The sequence below is a fragment of the Myotis myotis genome, unplaced genomic scaffold, assembly GCF_014108235.1.
Source record: "Myotis myotis isolate mMyoMyo1 unplaced genomic scaffold, mMyoMyo1.p scaffold_m19_p_6, whole genome shotgun sequence".
NCBI lineage: Eukaryota > Metazoa > Chordata > Mammalia > Chiroptera > Vespertilionidae > Myotis > Myotis myotis.
In genome coordinates, this window is record NW_023416368.1 from 63,614,212 (window position 1) to 63,624,415 (window position 10,204).

The following is a 10,204-nucleotide window of genomic DNA, read 5'->3' on the forward strand; positions in this document are numbered from 1 at the left end:
TGATAACATAAATAGATTTTACAATATGGTGTATACATGCAATGAACTTTAAAAAAGAAGGAAACCCTGCCCATGTATGACAACATGTGTTAACCTTGAGGATACTATGCTAAATGAAATAAGCCAATCACAGAAGAACAAATTACTACATGATTTCACTTACAGGAGGTTTCTAAAATAGTCATGCACATAGAAGCAGAGAGTAGAATGATGGTTGCCAGGGACTGGTGAAGGGGAAATATGGATTTATTGTTCTCAATGAGTATAAAGTTTCAGTTACGCAACATTATTAAGTTCTAGAAATCTGCTATACAAAATTGTTCCTCTAGTAAACAGTACAGCATTATACAATTAAAAACTTTATAAGAGAGTACATCTAATGTTATATGTTCTTACCACAATAAAAATAAATTAAAAACCTACTAATGTGATTTAAGGTAAAGACATGAAAAAATATATATACATAGAGATTTATATATACAATAAAAACTATAAAATATTTATGAAAGAAATTAAAGAATACACAAAGAATTGGATTTCTTTTATTTAAAATTTATTCATGAAGCCAAGCTTCTTGGACAAGTTCGATGGTATTTGAATATGTATATATAATTTATATTAATATTTTCTATTTCATTTTTAAAATATAGAAGCGGTTTTATGTTCAGCAAAGTACAAATAAAGTAAAATGATATCTAAAACATAATAGAGCTGAATTAATGTGTGAAATGTCTTGGCTAATTCAATGCCAAGAAGATATTGTTTACATTGAATTCTTATTTAAGTCTCAAAAAATGAATTTTCTGTAAATGTGAGCAACATTCAAACTGATAAAATGAAAAGTGGAACAGAGAAAAAGATGGAGAAAAGAATTAGGGGGAAGAAACTTTAGCAGAATTATTATCATTTTCTGCATAAGAAGTCTAACCTGTGTGATGGTCGATGTTCTTGTTCATAAGCATTAAGAGTGATTTAAGTGTCTTTACTTCTTGTAAGATCTGCCGCTCAAACAAACTATTAGGTCTATCCCTTTGGCAATGCAAGTTAGAGATTAAGGAGGAGGGTATTGAACTGTTCTTTTCAGAGAATGATAAAGTAACTTTGGAAGTTGCTCTTTGTTTTCTAGTGTTAGTGTTATGTAGTAATGAAGACATTTGCTCAGTGTTAATTCTACTTTGGAAACTATTTTTTATATGCATTGATGTTTACCATTAAGTACAAGTCAAGTCTATTTTCAAAAGTCACAGTACATTCTCATATAGTTAGGTTAGCTGGGAATTTATAACTTGATTTTGTTTCTTTGATGTTTTTTTAATAGTCATTTGTGTTATAAATTGTCTTAACTTTCAATTTGCTGCTGATTTTTGTTAGAAATTATTATTGTGTATCTCCCCTGGGGCTTTATTGCTTATTATCAATTTAACTGACACCCACTATAAGAATCTTTCACTCTCTTTTCATATTATGCTGTCTAATCTATTCTTGTAAGTGAGAAAGGAAAGCTTACCAAAGCTTATACCATTTCAAATGGGAGGCAAGTCCCTTTGGAACCATTTCCATCAGGGTACAGAAAATAATGAGGTGCATTTTCTGTAAAGAATTTTAAGCAATAGTAAAACTGACTAGAAATCCACCTTGTTTGTTATTATAAAAATGTGGAAGAATTCTAAATAATGTCAGTGATAAAATACCCTTTCCTTCCAGAATAGACTTCGCCTACTATCTTCCTACCCTCCATATGCCACTGAAAACAACACATTAAATTACATGTCAATCAATTAAGAAGTACACATTGGCAGTTAAAAAATAGTCGTGGGGATGTAAAGTACAGCATAGGGAAATATATGGTGTCAAGTAGGTACTGGAATTTGGGGGGAACCCTTTGTAAAATATATAACTGTCTACCCACTATGTGTACACATGAAACTAATACAAAATAATATTGAATGCAAACTGATCAAACAATAAAATTTAAAAAGGGAAAATAAATAAATTACATCTTAATCAGAACTAAGGTTATGTTGGTTGCAAAGAACATTTTAATAGGTGAATGAGTACGTCTAATAAATATAATATTTTAACAGTTACTCATTTCAGCTCCAATGCCTATCTTTAAAAACAATTATTTTGGTTTTGTATGAACTACTCTTAACAGAAATTGGCAAGTAATTGTATTTCCTTTTTGAGGTATTCTTGGAAATATGATGGTAAGACAGTATCATCAGTGCAGACAAGGATGCTTGTCTTTCTGTTTACCAGGATATGAGAGCTTTTATGTAATTTATCTCAAATCTGTTTGAAAATAAACTACAAAGAAGGAGAAATAGGTTTTATTAAATTATGTAAACAGAAATATGGGAATTAAAGTATATTTATCAGAAGGCCATTTCTATAAACTTGTTTTTTAAAGTTGTATGATAAATTATGTAACGAAGCCTTAAAATATGTAGACTTATATGTAAACTATACATTGATTTGTTTTTAGGTTTTAAAAGTACAGACACCTGATGAAATGCTGTGGAGGCATTATCTCCATGTTCCATTCATTCATCCATTCCTTTCAGCGAATCTTAAGTTCACTAGTCGTAAAGAAGGTAGCACACTACACATTGGGCATATAGGAGTGAGCATGATGGATACTTCCCTCAAGAAGTGTGAATTGTAATGATGACAAGAGAGAATAAACAAGTAAATCAATAGATCTACAAGAAAGAAAATAAGCAATACAGGAATTCTGCATCACAGAATTGTTTTCTAGGTTAGATGTTAAAAGAAGATCTCATTAAGGAATAATAGCTTTAGCTATGCCAAAACTAAAGAGAAAAATTTCCATACAAAGAGAAGAGGAAGAATAGTTACTAAAGGAAGAAAGAGCTGTGCATTTTCAAAAACAGAAGGAAAATGGTGTAACAGCATTGAAGGAATGATTCGGGTTATTTTCTGAGCAGGATTCAAGGGTGATTTCTTTCATGGGTCCTTGTCCAGACGGATTCAAAGAATGAAGCCATGGACAAAAGGTGGTAGATGAAAAGGGTGGAAATTTATTGGAAGCAAATACAGACTCCCACTTGGGGGGTGTGGGCGGGGGGTGGGGGGGGCAGGCAAGGGAGTTTCCCACTAAACTCTTTTTTGCTAAGGTTTATAAAGGCTGTAGTTCTTTGTCTCTTGATGGTCCCTTCTGATTGGTCATCCTTTTGCAGAATATCAGCTTCAAAACCCAAACCTCATGTGATGCCCTGCTCTTTCCTCACCTTTATCTTGTAACATTTCTCTATCTCCTATAAACATCTGTTTTCCTCTTTCTCCCATTTGTTGGCATTTCTCTATCCTCTGTGAAAGTTTGTTTCCTCTTCCTCCCCATACCCTGTGGCTTTTCCTTATCTTCTGTGAATGGATGGCTTCCTCTCCCCTTATCCTGCGGCACCTTTTTTTTTTTTTTTTAATGTATGCCTTTTGGTGGCACAAAGCCCTCACCTATGCATTCCTCCCCCTTGGACCCGCTTTATTCCTAAAATTCCCTAAACATGCCTACTTTATCCCTAAAACTCCTTTCAGATGGATGGTTATAGGAATTGCAGAGTTACCCAGGTCTGTGATCACAAAAGGCCTTGCAGACCATTGTAAGGGGTGTAATTTTATCTTTAGTACAATAGGAAAACAGAGGAATTTTAAATTGGGGAATGATGTGATATGATTTTTTCTTTTGAAATATATTCTTTCTGGTTGTGGAGAATGGCTTAGAGAAAAACAGAAATAGAAATTAGAAACCTACTACAAAAGTTCAGGTGAAAAAAAGAATTATATAATCATATTAGCTTAAAGTAAGAAGGCAGGACATACAGAGAAGTGAACATATTGAAATAAAGTTTAGAGTTAAAATCAAAACATCTTCCTGAATGTGCATCTGCTAGTAGAAGGGTAAAAGAAAGAAAAATATCAAGTAGGTGGCATAGTGATTTTTGGGGGAAGAAGGGTTTTGTTTTGTTTTGTTTTGTTTTGTTTTGTTTTGTTGGCATTGAGCAACTGGTTCTAACACTTAATAACGTATAGAAGACTCAGAAAGAAACAAGTCTGAAGACAAGTGGAAATAGAGTTGTGTACATATGAAGCTGAGATGCCTAACTGACACACAAGTGGAGATCTAAAATATAGATTTGTCTATAAAAACCTACAGTTCAGAAAAATCAGATCTTCAAAAACAGTTTTATTAGAAACTAGCAAATACTCATAAATTTCTGTTTTTGAAACCAAAAAGGTGACTGAGGGAGAGACAGGGAGGGAAGCAGGGGAGGTTGCGGGGAGGGAGACAGAGAAAGATAAAGAAGAGAAAAGGGCCAGATCTCAGACTTTTGATGTAAAGTAGATGAGGAAGAACCAGCAAAGGTTGCTGAGAAAGTGAGACTAGACAACTGGAAGAAAACAAGGACCATCTGTTACCATAAAAGCCAAGACGAGCGTGTTTCATAAAGAAACAAGTGAACATCTGGAGTAGTAGTTGCTGAGAGGACAGATTACAACGTGGAGGTATATTTTGAATATGGCAATTTGGAAACTTCATTTGATGAGTGGGAGCCCAAGACCCATTAGATTGTGATGAGGAATAAATGAGAGGTAAGGAAGTGAAGATAACCATGCTAAAGTAGTTTGGTTTTAAAGATCAGTCAGATAGGATGATAGCTGAAGTCAGAAAAATGATAATAGAATAAAGTGAGTTTGTTTTTATTTTAAGACTAGTAACCCTGTCCATGAATCCGTGCACCAGTAGCTCACCAGTAGCTTGCTGCCACCTCCAGTAGCTCTTCGCCTGTTTCCCCTGGCCCCCCCCTTCCCCTACCCCCCTCATAGCTTGCTGCCCTACCCCCTCCTGTAGCTCTCCGCCCACTCGTAGCCAATAGCTGGCTGTTGTAGCTCTCTGCCCACTGCCCTGCCCTCCTGTAGCTCCCTCTGCCCGCCCCCCATAGCTTGCTGCCCTGCCCCCTCCTGTAGCTCTCCACCGCCCACTTATAGCTCACTGCCCCACCCTCCTGCTGATCTGTGATCTGGTCGTTATGTGGTCAGTCAAGGTGTAATGACCATTTGCATATTACATCTTTATTATATAAGGTGTGAAATGCATATGCCATGCCTCCCCATCCTCAGTGGAGGAATAAGCCAATGGAAAGAGAGACATTTCTAATGCAATAAAGAAAGAATATGCAGAAGTAAAGTCCTTGGGAAAAAAATAAAAGAGAGAGAGAAAGAGAAAGGATGGAATCCAGAGTACATGCTTATACTAGAGGCCTGATGCATGAAATTCATTCAAGGGGCTCAGCCTTTGGCCGGCCCTCGCAGCCTCAGCCGGCCCTTGCAGACCCAGCTTTATCCAGAAGGTCGTCTGGAAGGATGTCCAGATGGTCGTTCTGCTGTTCAGTCTAATTAACATATTAGCTCTTTATTACATAGGATTGCCTGTCCAGTATTTGAACTGGCAGTGGTAGAGTATGAAAATACTTTTATATAGTTATATACTTTAGGTAGTTGCATGGAAGAGAATTAACAATCCTATCTAATAAAGAGGGAATATGCTAATTGACTGCCTGCCCTCAAAAATAGCACCCACAGCCAATGAGGAGGGAATATGCTAATTGACTGGCCCACCCTCAAAGATGGTGGCACCCACAGCCACAAGATGGCTGGCAGTTGTGGGTGATCAGGCTAGCAGGGGTGGAGAGTTAGGGGTGACCAGGCCAGCAGGGGAGGGCAGTTGGGGGTGACCAGGCTGGCAGGGGAGCAGTTAGGTGTTGATCAGGCTGGCAGGGGAGTGATTCGGAGGTGATCAGGCTGGTAGGCAGAAGCAGTTAGGGGCAATCAGGCAGGCAGGCAGGCGAGTGGTTGGGAGCCAGCAGTACCGGATTTTGAGAGGGATGTCCAACTGCCCGTTTAGTTATGGGATCGTGCCTAAATGGGCAGTCGGACATCCCCCAAGGGGTCTCAGTTTGGAGAGAGTGCAGGCTGGGCTGAGGGACACCCCTACCCCCCAGTGCACAAATTTTGTGCACCGGGCCTCTAGTTTAATATAATATAACAAAAATATGTCATGTTTACATAGTAGAAAAAGATTACTATAACTTATAAACTGCCTATAATTTTGCCTTCTTAAGAGTCTCAACTATGTTATGGCTCTTACTCTCCTTGATGTCCGTTTTTTTGTTTTGTTTTGTTTTGTTTTGTTTTGTTTTGTCATTCTCTCAAACAGCACAATTCCAGGAGACAACAGGTTTTGAAGTCACTAACAAAACTAAGTGATCTTGCCTGGGGTCAGATAAAGTCATAAAGGAGTGGTTCTTTATCCTAAATCCAGCTTCAAAATTTGGGAGCTTATAAAATCAAAATTGCTGACCCTAATCCAGAACTATCAAACCTAAAATGCTGGAGCCAGATGTGCAGGGAAATGAGTTTTGACAAGCACTTCAGGTGTTTGTATGTTGTTCTCTTGGCCCTGGTCTACAGATCATTGTTCAACAAATAATGTCAAGAGGACCTTCATATCTTAGTCCCTTCAGGCTGCTATAACAAAATACCATAAACTGGATGGCTTAACAACAACAAACATTTATTTCTCATGGTTGTAAAGGCTGGGGCATCCAAGATCAAAGTGCTAGCCGATTCAGTGTCTGGTGAGAGCCTACTTCCTGGTTCATAGATGGTACCTTCTAGCTGGAACCTAATATGAGAGAAAGTGTAAATGAACTGTCTCTGGCCTTTCTTCGAAGGAAACTAATTCCATTAAATGATAATTTTATCCTCATGGCCTATTCACCTCCCAAAAGCCTACCCCCTAATATCACCTTGGATTTCAACATATGTATTTTGAGGGAATACAAACATTCAGCTCATAGCACTCAGGTAGATATAAGGAGGAAGGGTAATCTAGGTCAACAAATTTCAGCAATAAACAACTATGTAAAAGACATTCAGGAAAGTCCTGAACAATAAAGTAAGCACACAGTGACAGCCATCTGTGTGGAGTGGATACACAGCCTAGCTACTCATGGAGTTTATCAATCCTCCCAAACAGAACTCATCCCATAGGGCATACATGAAACATAGATGTTTTGCTGATGAATACAGAAGGGAAATGAAAGTGACCTTCTTTGTCACAGACTATATAATATAGAAAATCAGTATCATATGTTTCTTAATTTCTCTTCTCAATTATCATATGTTTCTTAATTTCTCTTCTAAAATTATGGTTGTTTCATTATTGCATATTGACTCTAAATTCCCAGGTTTCTGTATAAAGCTCCCAAGGTATTTCATCTTGGCCTTTCTTTGTGTCTCTTTTGTATGCAGAGAAATGTAATGCCCTCTGAGTTATACAATTGCTATATTCTCATCGGCTTCTTTTATTATTGTGTTTAAGTTTTTGAAGGCTCAGCAAAATGGACCTTATGAAACATTCCATGGACTTTCCTGGAGGGTGGCAGAGAATTATAAACACACTTTTCTGTTATATTTTCATACAGGGTCGGGAGTGTCATCATTGATAGCTTAAACACACTGTGTAATAGGAAAAGTTGACTTCAGTTTGAAAAATGAAAAGATTAACCAAGAACAAGACAAAGAGCAAGTTGGTCATGGATGTTGGTGCAAATCAGAGTAGCTCAGTTGATGTTTACATTTTGCCAAAGAACCTTTTAACTTCAAGGTCAGTTTCTAAGAAAACCTTTCATTTTCTTATGTAACTGACAGAGGTTGGGGCAATTCCTTAGTAAGGTATTTGAAATCTCAGTAATTGGACCCTAAGGTCATATAGAGAAAAAAAAAAGAATAATACGGTTTCCTAGCACAGGATTGCCAATTAGGGAGTAAAAGACAGAACTTTGGTGAGCCCAAAGTGAAACTCAGGAATTGATGAGATAAAGATGTCTCTAAAAATTGGTTTTAAGATACATTTATCAATTTAAATTAGGAGCTGGGCTGTGAGAAGACCATCACTGGCATTTTGACTAATTGAGAATAGATGCTCAATTAGAAAAAGACAGAGCAATTTTAGAACTAATTTTCAAAAGAGGAAGAAGTTAATCTTTCTCTATTCATCATGTGAGATTGTTAGTACATGAGTACTCTGGTAATATTTCCAATAACATAATTATAATAACAAGCATTATTAAAAACGAAATGAATACTTGAACGCATGGTACTGATTTTAAACATTCTTCTCAATTAACATCTTTCAAATTCTTATTTATAAATGCTGGATAGACCCTGTACCTGGTTTACAATTTCTTAGCAGAATTTCTAGGAACCTTTGAATAAAAAAAAAAGAAAACAATAATAAAAAATTTTACAGTTATTTTAGCCTTGAGTTCAAGAAAGTATTTCAACCAAGCTTTGCTATCCTGGAAATATGAGAGCTGTGTTCATGACTAAGATTACTCTTTTCTATGGTTATGTTTTATGTTATCCAGCCCTGAGATTATTGATGGAATAAACTGGCTCACATAAGAATGTGACTAGCATCCATACAAGTCTAAATGCAGGATTACTCCAATCTGGGTGTTTGGAGGAGGAAGTTCATTCCAGAAGGTGCAATAAGAAATCTCGGCAGAAACATTGACCAGAATCTCAGATTAATAATTTTCTTAACAAAAGTATCCAAATACCCTACATTATATTACAAGTATTTTCAGTTTGCTAATAAAAATTCCAACAAAAAGAAAAACAAGCAAGCAATCATGAAAAGATAATATGAGGTATTAACTTGGTGGAAGTATTTAGAAACCATTTTGTTAACACTTGACATTTTAATTGAGTAACAGAGAAAATATATTCCATTATAATTATTCTGTATCCAAAGATTTATTTTATTTTTCCAGGATTAGAAAAATAAGAACACAACTTACCATAGTTTTTACATCTGGACTTTACCCCACGTAGAAAGTCCATATTTGGGGGTAAAATCACTTTCTAAACTTGCTGAATCCATGGTAGATGTTAGTAGATTGCTTTTTTACAAACTTTATCAGGTATAGTCTGACATTGGTCTTTTGGAAAAGCATTTTTATTTCAAAGTATATATAAGAGAAAGTCAACCTGCCAGTCTTCTCTACTTTAACAAAGTATATTTAATGAGCCTGTTTATAAAATGTTTGCTACTCACTCAGTTTACTACACTATCTAAGCAAGTTTTAACCTCACATCATTAATTATGTAAAAAGATGTATTGTGTACCCAAGCTCTGACATTTTCTGAAGAGAGATATTAAATAATCAGACAAATAAAAACACAATTTCAAAGCACAATAAAGGAAAAGTATAGTGTAATTTGTGTTTCATAACACAAATCCTGCCCCGCCTTGGTGGACAGGGTGAATGAAGAGGAGTTAACTATGGAAGAAGGTAGAAGATACTTCCAAGCAAAGGGAACAGCAGATAGAGGCTCAGAGTCCCGTGGGGCGATTAGAGTAGAGAAAGCACAAGGAAGAAGGTGGTGTGAAGTGAGAATAGAGGGGCAAAGACCAAATCATTCAGGGCCTTGTAGCTCAAGATAAGTACTTGGAAATTCATCCTACTTAAAGACTTTAAGGATGAGGAAGAGAAACAGAAAAATTCAGCAAAAAATTAAATACTACAGGATTTTTTTTTTTTTTTTTCATTCTCACCCAAGGTCATGCTTAGAGAGAGGAAGGGAGAGTGAGGGAGAGAGAAACATCAATGTGAGAGATACTGATCTCTTGCCTTCCACATGTGCCCAGGAGACACTCTGGCCAGGCCAGCAATTTTTATTTATAAATGATCATTCTGAGTGCAGTGTTTGGCAGAATGCCAGAATGGATACAAAGAGATCAATTAGTAAGGCTATTGCAGGGGTCAAGTGTGAAGGAGTGTAATGTATTATCCTATTGTATAAAACAAAACAATGGAGAAGGTGAGCTTTATGCCTCACACTTCTCACTTCTTATACTGCCTTTTTATTATAGAGTTGGTTCTAATTTTGTTATGTTATAATAAATCAGAGCTTGTCATCAAATTTTGATCAGACTGATTATCTAAATGCATAGCTTTCATGCTCATAGGTTATGAGTGTTTACTTGATACTCCAAGTCCTCAGTACCTCTTGTCTTGTAAAGTAAATTGAATTGAAATTCTGGATTCTAGTTCAATATCAAAGTTCCCTGATTTGAATCAAATTTAACCTGTAGATTTTATAGACTGTTTTTCCT